The sequence below is a fragment of the Lathyrus oleraceus genome, chromosome 6 (assembly GCF_024323335.1).
Source record: "Lathyrus oleraceus cultivar Zhongwan6 chromosome 6, CAAS_Psat_ZW6_1.0, whole genome shotgun sequence".
In the NCBI taxonomy this organism is placed as follows: domain Eukaryota; kingdom Viridiplantae; phylum Streptophyta; class Magnoliopsida; order Fabales; family Fabaceae; genus Lathyrus; species Lathyrus oleraceus.
Window position 1 is genome coordinate 455,041,206 of NC_066584.1, and position 13,533 is coordinate 455,054,738.

The 13,533-nt window shown below is 36.8% G+C and overlaps 2 long non-coding RNA genes across 2 annotated transcripts; one reads left to right on the top strand and one right to left on the bottom strand.

Moving 5' to 3' along the window:
* Positions 1-8,796: 8,796 nt before the first annotated feature.
* LOC127097118 (uncharacterized) lies at positions 8,797-11,507 on the bottom strand. Its single transcript, XR_007792923.1, has 2 exons — positions 10,741-11,507; positions 8,797-9,089 (listed from the first exon to the last, which is right to left on the bottom strand). It is a non-coding gene; the product is annotated as an uncharacterized LOC127097118 (long non-coding RNA).
* On the top strand, positions 10,702-12,320 carry LOC127097120 (uncharacterized). Its single transcript, XR_007792924.1, has 3 exons — positions 10,702-10,830; positions 10,985-11,045; positions 11,726-12,320. It is a non-coding gene; the product is annotated as an uncharacterized LOC127097120 (long non-coding RNA).
* The last annotated feature ends 1,213 nt before the right edge of the window (positions 12,321-13,533 follow it).

Genomic DNA, 13,533 nt, shown 5'->3' on the forward strand with positions numbered 1-13,533 from the left:
ACAACCCAATCACTCTTTTCAGAAAGCTGATCATCTGGAGGATCTTGAAGACGAGCAAGTCATAGCAGAATTGGAACCCAATAGAAATCCATTTCACATTGCCATTAGATTAATGTCTTTTTTATCTGTTGTGCGATTACCTCTTTCCAGGGATTGCTTCCTGATGTAAATGCATATTCAGAGGCCGTTCAATCAATAAAATCATGTTATTCAGTATATCTCTGTTTCCATTTTCATTTTTCTGTTTTGTTTGCAAAAATGACGTCCGAATTTTTTGATAAACATTGCATCATAACACATAAGAGCTTTACAGGTACATGCTTAATAAACATTTAAAATTGCTGTAAATTTTAAGTGCTTTGGATCGTCTATTCAGAACAGGTACCCTCGGGGCATTTCCTTAAAATCCCCTGCAGATGATCGTGAATGTTTTCCCCAGTGAAGTCGCCAACAAACGAATTCGGTATCTTATCCCTGCAGAGCTGATCAGAGCATTGGATTCTTCGATCCCCAGCAGGTTCTCACCACTGTACCTTCCCCTAAGCGGTGGTTTCAGATTATACACTCCCCAGTAGAGTTGACAGTGTCAGATATATACCCCCAGCGGAGTTGATAGTGCCAGACTGTATCTTCCCAGCAGAAGCGACTGCTCCTCAGAGTTCGAGGCCAAATCGATAATCCCAATTCTAGATCCATGGTTTCTTTCCTTGAAGTAGAACCTCGGTACCGTATCGGTGTTTGCTTCCCCTGTTGAGTCATCTCTTGCAGATCGTGGTTTCCAGAACCACTATCGTTTTCCCCAACAGCAGGTTTTCAGTGTCGTTCTTTCCCCAGTCAGAATCTCGGTATTTCATCATTGCTAGAACACCGTGTGGCGGGTCATTTCCCCACAGAATTCTTTGCGTTGTGCATCTCCAGCAGCCTTGCCAGGGTCCAGAAGATGGTGATCATTTCCCCAGCAAATCCCCTTGCCTCATCTTGGCATTCTACCCAGCATTTCGCATCCCTGCATGTAGAATCATACTGCATTGCATCCTCCCAAATCGCGTAGCATTTCCATTTTCATGGAGCATTACGCCATTGAAAAATTCAAACATACGCATGTAAGCATAAAATATTCTCGGTATCCCAAGTGATAAGCCAAAAGTTGTTTCCAGTACTCAGACTGAAGATTGTTCATGACTTATCTTTGTTATCCCCAGCAAGTGTCATTGGCCCATGCGCCGCCTCTATTATCTTTCCCTATTTCTGCCGATGCTGACAGACATGAAGTTTTTCCGGTATTCAGACCGAAGTGGCATTCAGGCCAATTTTCCGATGTTCAGATCGAAGAAGTTTCCGACATTCAGGTCGATGCAACTTGTGGCATTCAGGCCAGTTTCCGGTATTCAGACCGAAGTGGCGTTCAGGCCAGTTTTCCGATGTTCAGATCAAAGAAGTTTCCAACATTCAGGTCGATGCAACTTGTGGCATTCAGGCCAGTTTCCGGTATTCAGACCGAAGTGGCATTCAGGCCAGTTTCCGGTATTCAGACCGAAGTGGCGTTCAGGCCAGTTTTCTGATGTTCAGATCGAAGAAGTTTCCGACGTTCAGGTCGATGCAACTTGTGGCATTCAGGCCAGTTTCCGGTATTCAGATCGAAGTGGCGTTCAGGCCAATTTTCCGATGTTCAGATCGAAGAAGTTTCTGACGTTCAGGTCGACGCAACTTGTGGCAGTCAGGCCAACCTCTCGGTGTTGAGACCGATATTAATAATCTCATATCTCCTGATGTTCAGATCGAAGTCATTTCCAGTATTCAGACTGATGAGTGGCATTCAGGCCATGGTTATTTCTGTGTTACCATTTATTTTGGTATCCAGGTTAACATTCTTTTTCGGTATTCAGACTGACTCTCACCGTACTAGACGGATTCTTCTTTCAAGACCACCTATTTGCCGATTCTGATAGGCATTGTTACTTCACTTCACTTCAGTACAAATTTTCGGGCTTTTATTGTATTTAATCCCTTGATACCTCGAAAGCACGAAACAGCTGCTATCTTCTTTCCAGGTCTCCAGTTGATTGAATAGGGGCAGTTGTAATACCCCAAAATTTACCCTTCATTTTTCCTAGAAGCATACGCTTTACACCTCATGCATGCACTCATTTTTAGGTCATTTAGCATTTGCATTTCATCATGGCAATCGGAATCGGATCCAAGAAGCTTGAACATCATCCAGGACACTTTGTGGGCTCTATTTAGATGATCAGTCAACACAAGGGAAAGACTTGAGATACTTCCAACATGGGTCTATTCGTCAGTCAAAACGTTAATCTTGAAGGAGCAAAGGTTTACTCCTTCTACTACAGGTGAGTAAGTCTCCAAAGGTCGAGCATCCGGTAGATTGCGTAGTAACGTCGTTCGTCCAAAACTCAATCCATAACCCCGTAGTTAGCCGAACTACGACTTGCTCTGATTCTCATTCCAGATGAGATACGTAGGCATAAGATGCGATGTCTTAGCGAGCACACATCCCCCAACCCATAGGTCAGCCGAGCTACGAAGACTCTGATTCTCATATTCAAATGAGATACGTATGCAGTGGATGCGACATCCGCGCGAGTCATTTTCATTTAACCCCTTTTTTAGTAAGCAGCACAAGATAAACTCACACCCTTTAGACAAGAACTACAAAAGTGGATCCCGTAGAGTACTACGGATGCGTAGGGGTGCTAATACCTTCCCTTCGCATAACCGACTCCCGAACCCAAGATTTGGTTGCGAGACCTTGTCTTTTCCTTTCCTCTTTTTAGGTTTACTTCGAGCGTTTCCTTTCCCTCCTTTGGGATAAATAACGCACGGTGGCGACTCTTCTGTCATTTTCTTCGCCGGTTATTTTTTTCGCACACTGTAATTTTTCAGGTTGCGACAGGAAGGTGTTGTTGAGTTTGTGTATTCGTGTGTGACTTGCCAAAAGTCGAAGATTGAACATCAAAAGCCGTTAGGTCTGATACAACCTCTTAATATTCTAGAGTGGAAATGGGATAACATCTCTGTGGACTTTATGAGGCTACATGGTATACCTTTAAGTATTGTGCTGGATAGAGATCCGAGATTTACATCAAGATTCTGAGAGAGTTTGCAATTTGCATTTGGAACTAAGCTGAAGTTGAGTTCCACTTATCATCCATAGACAGATGGTCAGACTGAGAGGACTATTCAGTTACTAGAGGACTTATTGAGGTATTGTGTACTTGAACAAATAGGTGCTTGGGATATCATTTACCGTTGATTGAGTTTACATATAACCAGAGTTTGAATTCGAGTATGGGAATGGTGTCATTTGAGGAATTGTATGGTAAAAGGTATAAGACACCTTTGTGTTGGTATGTAACTAGTGTTGGTCGAGCTTTTAAGTCTCGAAAAATCACGTCACATTTTGTTGGTCCTTACCAGATTCTACAGAGGATAAAGGAGGTGGCCTATCAGATTGTCTTTACACCGCAGCTTGTTATTCTCCATAATGTGTTTCATGTGTCTTAGTTGAGGAGATACATTATAGATTTGTCTTATGTGATCCAAGTGGATGATGTGCAGGTGAGAGATAACCTGACTGTTAAGGCATCACCCATACGGATAAAGGATCGGGAAGTGAAGCATCTGCGTGGTAAAGAGATTGCCTTGGTGAAGGTAGTGTGAGGAGGACCAGCTGGTGGGATAATAACTTGGGTGCTTGAGAGCCAGATGAGGGATTCGTATCCGAATCTATTCACTTTAGGTAATTTTTTAGGGTGAAAATTCTTTAGGTGGGGGAGAGTTGTAACACACCAATTTTAGTAATTTATTTTATGTAAGTCATTTTGATTTAATTATGTATTTTGTTAGAATTATGTATTTTTATCATTATTTTATGGTTGGGCATTGGTGGGGTATGTATCCTGAAGATGGGAGAATAATTGAGGGGTTGTGACCATAGGATTAAATGGTGTAGAGTTATTATAGATAGTTGAAATAATTATGATTTAATTGATTATTTAATAAAATAATAAGAAAAATGGAGTGTGTAGAGAATTTGAGGATAATATTGGGCTTATGTTGAGTAAGTCAGAATAAGGTAAGCATTATGGAAAAATATTAATGTTAAGATGGGGATAGCCTAATGAAGGAATTATGTTTTTGGGTTAAAAAAAAAGAGAATTCTGAGGGGATAAAGGTTATAGTACGTGTTTTTGGGAGTTGGAGCAAAAGAGACAAAAGTAGCATCGAAAACTTAGAGCTAGGGGAGAGGGAAGAACACCAAGAAATTCATATTTCCTTTTGTTGCAAGGAGAACCAAGGTAAGAGGGGAAATTACTTCTTTAATGGGTGTTTAAACAGGATGGGTAAAAGGAGAAGTCATTTACCTCCAATAAAATTGGGTGTTACAATGCTTGATTCTGAAGTTGTTGTTATAATCGTTGTTGTATGATGAATTTGATGCAAATTTCGTTGCTATCATATATGCATAAATTATGTTTTGATGAGTTAGAATGTGTTTACCACTGATTAGAGTATTTAAGGTTTATGGGATTGATAAAGTTATGAAATATATGATTTAATCGATTCCAATATGTGATAAATCGTAAATTTGATGTTTTAATCATTCGATAAGTGTTGGGTTTCAAATTCTAAGATTAGGACTTTTTACGAAATCGAAGTCGGAGCTCCGAAAGTGCTCCAATGGTGAAAAACACATTTTTTCTGGTTTTTAAGTTCATGGTGCTTGCCATGGGGCCGTGGCGGACGCAATGTCATGGTGGTGGCGGGTGTCACCGAGGTCGTCGCGACCAGGCAAATTTGAGTTCCAATACGGTTTCAGTCATAACTTTTGATCTGTAAGTCCAAACTGAGTATCGTTTGAAGCATTAGAAAGCTAACACTCAGAGCTATAATATGATAGTGATAAGTGAGTTGTTTTAGTATTATTAATATGCCTACTGTGTGGGTGAAGTTTTATTTATATGTTCAGTTAATGAATTGTTGACATATCCCAACAATTTTGGTCATAACTTTCATTTCGTAAGTCCGATTTAGATACCGTTTGAAGTATTGAAAATATAACACATTGAACTACACAGTAGTAGGTAAAGTTAGGATGATTAAACTGTGATTATATGTATACTATTATGGTTTTATTAGTGATGTTATAAATCGTTTAGCGAAACATTGAGTTTATGTTATTGATAAATTGATGTGGTAAACTTTTAGTATAATTGAAGGCTGTTTGATTATTGTGTTTTGATGATAATATGAGTTATGATGTATGGTTTTGATTAGAAACTATCATGTTGATGTTTATAGGAAATTATGCAGTTCGATGTGATAACGTTTGTGTTGTTGTAATTGTTGTGACATGATGAATCATTTGAATTATTTATTCACTTATGATTGTGATAATCCATAAGGGTGGATCATGTTGTGCACGACTGTAGTTGTGTGATAGATTGTGGATCATGATATGAATAATGACAAGTGTGTCAGTTGCATTTTTTGCCATGCCATGCATTCATAAATTGTTGAGTTGGTGGAGATAAGTTTAAGTTTGAAGGGGAACGTTAAACTTATCTGGAACTTCGAAGGGGAAGTCAGGGATTCCAAAGGGGGAATCAGGTTCATATGATGAACCTTTGATAAACAAGTGGTATCACATGCATTAGGTTGATTTATGGAGTCTCATTGCATTTTCATTATATTATGTGATGTTTAATTATGGTGAGAATGTGGATTATGAAGGATTGTGGTGCATTACGCATGAATACTATCATTAGCATGTTATGCACCAATTAATTATATTAATGTATTTCTCACCCTTTTTTTGTTTTTTGCATCTGTACTCCAAAGGAGTACAGAAGATCAGGTACCTGAGTAGTTGACGGTGCATGATATGTTGCTATCAATCGGGTATTCGAGTGGAGTCGCTCTGATACGTAAATCGGGGTTGTTTAGTCTATGAGGCTATTTTACCTATGTGTTTTTCATGTTATGTATCTTTAAATAATAAGGATTTTTGTTTTAAACTACTATTGTTTGGATGTTTGGGTGAGGCTTTGGATGTCGAACCAAAATTGTTTTTAATTCCGCTGTAACAATGTGATTTATATAAGTTTAAGTAAACTTTTAAACTTCAAATTATCTGGATGTGACATCCTACTTGATTTAATTATTTATATTTTATTTATTTATTTGAATCGGGAAGTAGGGTTTTACATCGGAGAAACACGTATTCATCACCCTTATCATAGCCTCAAACCACCACCTCTCACTACATGAGCATTTGGCAAATCATTACACAAATCATCACCATGCATTAATCATGTCGCTTCACTCATGCATATCATCGCATTCATCTGACATGTCATGAAGCCTTGCAAAATAAAAAGAGAAAAAGCTAAAGCCCAATATTTATTGGCACCCCTAAAGCTCAACCTGTTTGGCCCCTCTTAAAGCCTAACCTGATTGGAATCTTTTAAAAGCCCAACTTGCTTGGCACCTCTTTAAAGCCCAACCTGTTTGGTATCTTTTAAAGCTCAACTTGCTTGGAAACTCTCCTAAATCCTAAACTGTTTGGCATCCCACAAAGCCCAACCTGGCTTGGCACCTCCGTAAAGCCCAACTTGCTTAGCACATCTCTTAAATTCCAACCAGTTTGACATCTTTTAAAGCCCAACCTATTTGACATCTTTTGAAGCCCGACTTGCTTAGCATATCTCTAAATCCCAATTTATCTTGGCACCTCTCAAAGCCCAGTCCTTATTGGCATCTCTCCAAAGCCCAATTTCGCTTTACACCTCTTAAAGCCCAACTTGCTTGGCAACCCACAAAGGCCAACAACTGGCATTTTGCATATAATGATCATCATTACATAACATTGCATCTTCAAAATGTGTATCATATCTATCAAGATGGATCATTATGCCATATAAACTCAAGCATGCATACAAAGCATAAGCCAAACTCGGTATCTTGTACAAAGAACCCTATCACCATAAACATCTTCCTTGTGAATGGTATACTCCCGACACATTAATATTCAATTAAAACAGTGGTATTTCTCCTTGGAACTTCTTGTTGACATCCTAATAAGGTTTTATTTTTTATTTTTTTTTCTTTTGGCAGATTCTTCTCCCGTGAATCCTCGTTCAGGATACCTCTCAGCTACTACATGGAAAACTATCCTTTTTGTTGTCTCACCACCATAACATTGTCATTCATTATCAACTTTCAGGTTGTTGACCTTTTTCCAACCTCCATGGTTGGTTCTCCTTTTTTCCAACCTCCATGATTGGTGATCCTTTTTCCCAACCTCCATGGTTGATGATCTTTTTCCAACCTCCATGGCTGATGATCTATTTCCAACCTTTATGGTTGATGATACTTTTTACCAACCTCTATGGTTGGTAATCCTTTTCAAACCTCCATGGTTGATGATATGTTTCTAACATTCGTGTTGTTGATATTTTCCAACCTTTGGGTTTATCGGTCTTTTACCAACCTCCATGGTTATTTATACTTTTCCAACCTTCAGGTTGTTGACCTTTTTTCCAAACTTCGGGTTTTTGATATTTTTACAACCTCCGGATTGTTGATCTTTTTCCACCCTTCATGTTGATGATTTGTTTCCAACCTCCATGTTGATGATTTATTTCCAACAATTATGTCGTTTCTAACCAACAGTTGATGATAATATTATTTTTATTTGACATTCCTCCCAGAAAGGATCAAATCAAAACATTTAGCAATAAGGGCACCCTGGAACTTTCTTAATCAACTTGCAAGTTCCTCGATTTAGTTATCAGATGTCGGATAATCAAAAATCAACACTATATCAAAAAAATAAAACCAGGGTCCACCTCTGTCAATATCGGTCACTACTTCCACCAAAGGACCCCCATTATTGCATATCATACGTAATTTCATGCATAACGAAAAATCAATCATACATTGCATATATCACCAAACATTTCTCTTGCGACTGATTTTTTTTCCCCAACAAAATATTTCAGTAAATCCCCAGCAGATGAGCCTACAAAAGTTTGTTTTCCATTCCTTATCTCCATTCCTCAACGGACAAATTTTTGGATATTCTTGTATTTAATCATCTTCAACCTTAAATTCCCGAAAAGCTATCGTAATTCGTGCATTCAGGTTCAAAAAGATTAAATAGGGACAACTGTCATACCCCAAAATTTACCCTTCTTTTTTAATTTTGTCTGGCTTATTGCTTATTGCATCTGCATATCCCCATGCCTTAACCATTCACCATAACACATTCATTATCAACTACATATTTCAAATAAAATCATTGATTCAAAGGTTTCTTATTGTTTAAGATACAAGGCACTAAATTATGATTTGCAAGCTTATAGTCATTGTGTTTCGTCTTAACATTATGGATTATGGGCACAACAATGATGACTGGTTCACTCTATATGAATCAATGTCTGTGAAACCCTAATTCTTAGTTCATGGGGATTGCATCATGGTATTTGATTTGATCATGAAATCCTAATTCCTGGATTTTGGAACACATGGATAATGTGGTTTGCATCAGGGCATTATTGGTTTGGTTTTGAATTACAACGTAGGTCAACCCTAGTAGTTTGAATTCAACTGATCTTATTGGTTTGTGCATCATTCCATTTAGTTTTCCTGATTGGGATTTATGTCCAAGTTTCATTCAAAGCCCAAGGTTTATTTAAGTCCATTCAAGAGTAAGTTCAAATTCAAATTCATCTTTTTGGGAGGGAAAGTTCACTTATTGAAGCGCAAGTTGCATAAGTCAATACAAAAGCCTTTTCATTGCCAAAAGAATATCCATTTTACATAACATAAGAGCGAAATTACAAATTCCTTAAAAAAAAGTAAATTGACCTACATTTGACTTGGTCAACTGTTGACTTTTTAGTCAAATAATTGACCAAAGTCAACTACCTAGTTCTAATCCCTAAACCCTATGCATTTCTTCATCTTCACTTTGATTTCCAAGTCACCAAGTATTGCTCATGTTCAAGTCTTTGCCCATACCTTCATGATCCAAATGCCAAGTCATCTTGTCACATACACCGGCCCTACAAAATATCACACAATGCACAATTAGATCTCATATAATTCATACATATCCATACTAAACCCAACAATTCCCAAGTCTAACAATTCAGTCTAGTTCTTAGATTAGTTCAATCAATAACGCATCCATGAAAAAATTTGAATTAATTCATACATGTCAAATTACTAACATTACATGCTAATGGATACAACCTTTTGTTCATTCAAGCTACCAATCTCGTAACAATCCTAGTTTCATGGAAATACAACCCTACATGACAGTTTAATTTCATAATAAATGACTGATTTCCTAACATACTAACAATCACAACTAACCAATTTAGTTACATTTTATTGAAAACCATAACATAATCCATGCTCTAAACTAACCTTCTAACATTCACACAACATCATTCCATTAACTCATAACAAACACTTAACAATTTCTAACAAGCTACTAATAATTAACTATAAACCTTTTAACAGATTGTAACAATAACATAATTTAACCAACAAAAAACAATCAACCTACTGCGTAAATAAAAGTTAATCCATAGCCTTTAATTGATTCATTCACTAACTATCAAAATGAACTCATTAGTTACAGATTTAATAGCCTTTTAATAGAGTAATAGTAACTAAATTCACAAACTAAGCTACAACTAACATTAATAGAATGTTAACTATTCTAACTATTCTTATTCAAACACTTTAACTTCAATTCCATTCAATTTTAACATTCTTCACTAATTCATCTAACAGTTTTCCTAGCTCTGGAATTTCGATTCCAAATCATTTCAACTAACTTCTCACATCATAGTAATAACTTCTAACAACAACTCAATTTCATTAACTAAACTTAACCATCTCTTCTCATTTGAAAGAAACATTCAATGCTAACTAATCACAAGCGCAGACACATTATTAAAGCACTAACTTTACTATGTCAACATAACTCGACGTCGCTGATATGGCTACAATAACTTTAACAATCAACAACTATCAATTTCATTTTCATCAACCTCAGAAGCATCTAACTAAACTAGCATAGCTGACTATTCAATTCCAATCCATAACACTAACTGAACTGACATTTCAACTAACTAATTGAAATCCAATTAACTAACATTCAATTGTACTAACAGTTTTTACTCATTAGTTACAACTAACTGCATATTCTATTTCATAACAGACTAATTCAAAACTAACTAGTTCAACTTCATCTAAAAGAAGTTCTTAACAGAAGTGCTAACTTCTAACCAACCTTAAACTGGGATAATTTAACACCGTTAACTGCCCTAACGCCCCTATCCGCTCTACCCGAACCAGTTACAAACTAAACTCCTATATAATCAATCCACCACCTTCATATTCAGGGGAATATTTTTTTATAGAAACTCATCACAATTGAATCAGACTATTCTCCAATTTAATAACAATCACAATTATCAATCATTTCACAAAACACATTCAGCCAAGAACCTCACAGAAATCTCACTATGCACTCATCTCTCACTCTCATTGAATTCTTTTGCCCCTATCAATCTCTCAGAGTTTCTGCAAGCAGCAAGAACAACCACACACAAAGGTACAATAATAAGCATTGCCTACAGACTACTTGGAGGAGAAGAAAAATTAGGTAGCTGAAGAAAAATCAGAGTTCAGAGCAATTACCTATTGGAATTATTGGAATTATTGGAATTGTTGCCTCTGCATCCTTGTCTTCGATTTCAACAATCATCAGGACACATCTCCGCCTCGAAGGTAGGCTTATCTTCGCTTCTTGGACAATTTCGATCGCCACGATGTAGTTTATTGATCGTGGAATCAAACCCCCAGGGTTTGGACTCCGGTTACCTCCTAGTTAGTGTTTAATTTTCGTTTCAATAACCTAGAGTTCATGCTATTTTTGATTCAGTTTGAGAATTTGGTGAAAAATCAGGGGAACTGGCTTGCAGATTGTTGAACGACGAACTGATGTGAGTATTTTAGTGTATGGTTTATAAGGCTTGGATCTCCTCCTCCGCCAGAGGCGATTTCTAGCGCAGCAAATTTCTTGTAAGCTTGTTCGTGTGTTTGAATGAAGTGAGAACGAAACGAGCTAATTAAAACGAACGTCTCTCCCTCTCATTTGTCTCACTTAGGCTCAGTGGGCCTCAAGCCCACACAATTGAGCCATACACCCTCCTTTTACGTGTTACACCCCCTAATGAGCCAAGCTTCAACATGTTTTAGACTTGTGTCTTCAAAACCCATTATGAATTCTCCAATGCACCCTGTAGTACATGCCTGCACCCCCGACTCCTCTATTTTCTTCTTTTTCTTTAGATTTTTGTTTTGTTTTTTAATATCACTTTAGTTTTTTTTATACCTCTTAATACTTTATTCACATGTTATTTTGTATGAAGAATGCTTTGGAAAATCATGTTAATATATAAATTTTTAGGTTTTGTTTCTTTTTTTCATTAAATACATGCCTTGAAAAAATATATAATAATAATAATAAAAATAACCATATTGCATCGTTTAGAATTTAATTACTAATTTTTAGAATTAATTTTCTAAGTATATTTTAGAAAAGTTAACCATGTTCCCTTAGATTCTATTTTAATTTTAGAAAATTGAAGCTTGTTAATACTTTGATTCCTTCATGTTTTAGGCTTTAAAATCCATATGATTGTTTTACAACTAGACCTTACCCCAGATTGATTAAGTTCATCAAATTTTATTTGATCAACTAAATCGTTTGACATGTGCCTGTTCCCTCAGTCTAGTCAAGTGATCAGAAGCATATTCATCACTTGATAAGACTAGTTCCCTGTATTGGAACTGCATTGGATCTTTCAAAACCAACAACTCAAGACTTTACATTCAAGTCAATACAAATCAGACAGAACATTGCACCAGACTATTGTTCAAGCACAACAAAGGTTCATCTTTATCACTTGTCAATTATGACGAGGGTCGCACGCCACGAGCCTTAAGTAGTAGAGAAGGAATGAGATGGAGAATTTCTACCCTCATTCTGAATATCTTGGGTACAAGAAGAATGACCCAGTTGCTTAGAGTATTCACCTATACTCATAGACTTTAGTGAAATTCAAATCAAATAATTGTCAAGTCTTTTTCCCCACAAGCAACACTTTATCATCATGAGCAACAAAAAGATCTTTCTTCAACACTTGCCAATTATGATGGGATTACACGCCACGAACCTTAAGCAGTAGAGAAGGAATGAGAAAGAGAATTTATATCCTCATTTTGAATATCTTTGGATATGAGACGAATGACCTAATTGTTCAGAGTATTCACCTTTACTCATAAACTTTAGTGCAACGAATCAAATAATTGTCAAGTCTTCTTCTGTTGGTGTAAGCCCTATAGGCCAATACTTTTGGTACTTGTATCGAATTATTTATTAATAATAAAAGGCTTTTTATTTATTATTATGTTTGTTTAATAAAGTCCCTAGAGTAGTTAGTCCGTTTAATGTATCAAGTGTGACTTAATCATGAGATCCCATTAAACATAAGGACACTATTCTTAAAGTATCTGTAGCCGAGATTTGTTGTAAAATGGGATAACATTAAAGCATTAAGACTATTATGTATATAGACTGATGACCACATCTCATGGATCATGGATAAGGAGTTAGCAAGTCTTACACATAGGTATGAATATTAAGAGTAATATTTATACTGGATTGACTTGCTATGAGAATACTATATAGAATGTTATGCAAAGTGTCATAAGTTATTCTCATGGTGATAATGGTGTATACCATCCTTCGACCTGAAACCACTATGGACCCTGGATGTAAAGTCGAGTGCCTTATTGCTGATCAAACATTGTCCGTAACTAGATGATCATAAAGACAGTTGGTGGGTACTCCACGAAACATGCTGAGGGACATGGGTGACCTAGATGGAATTTGCCCATCCTGCGTAACAAGATAAATGTCTAAGGGCCCAATATTGAACTGGACAAGGATGACGCGGTCTATGCATTGTGTTCAATATAGACATAAGGGCAAAACGATAATTATACACATAAGTATTATCACAAAAGGATTTGTCAGATCACATGACATTTTCGTGTCTTGGGTATCAGTGATGTGTTGCTAGATACCGCTCACTGTTTATTATGTTAAATATGTGATTTAATATAATTGCTAATGTCGCGAAAACCTACAGGGTCACACACAAAAGGACAAATTGATGAGAGATAGAGTAACTAAGGAACATCGTAAGGTACAGTGCACTTAAGTGAGTTTTAGAACATCGTAAGGTACGGTGTACTTAAGTATAATACGGAATATGGTAAGGTACCACACACTTAAGTGATTTTGGCATATCATAAGATATGAGTCACATACACTTAAGTGAGTTTTTTAGCTTCCAGCCCACACAAGTGGTTCTATAAATAGAACCCTTGTGCAGAAGCATTTGTGCAGTTGAAATCTTGTTC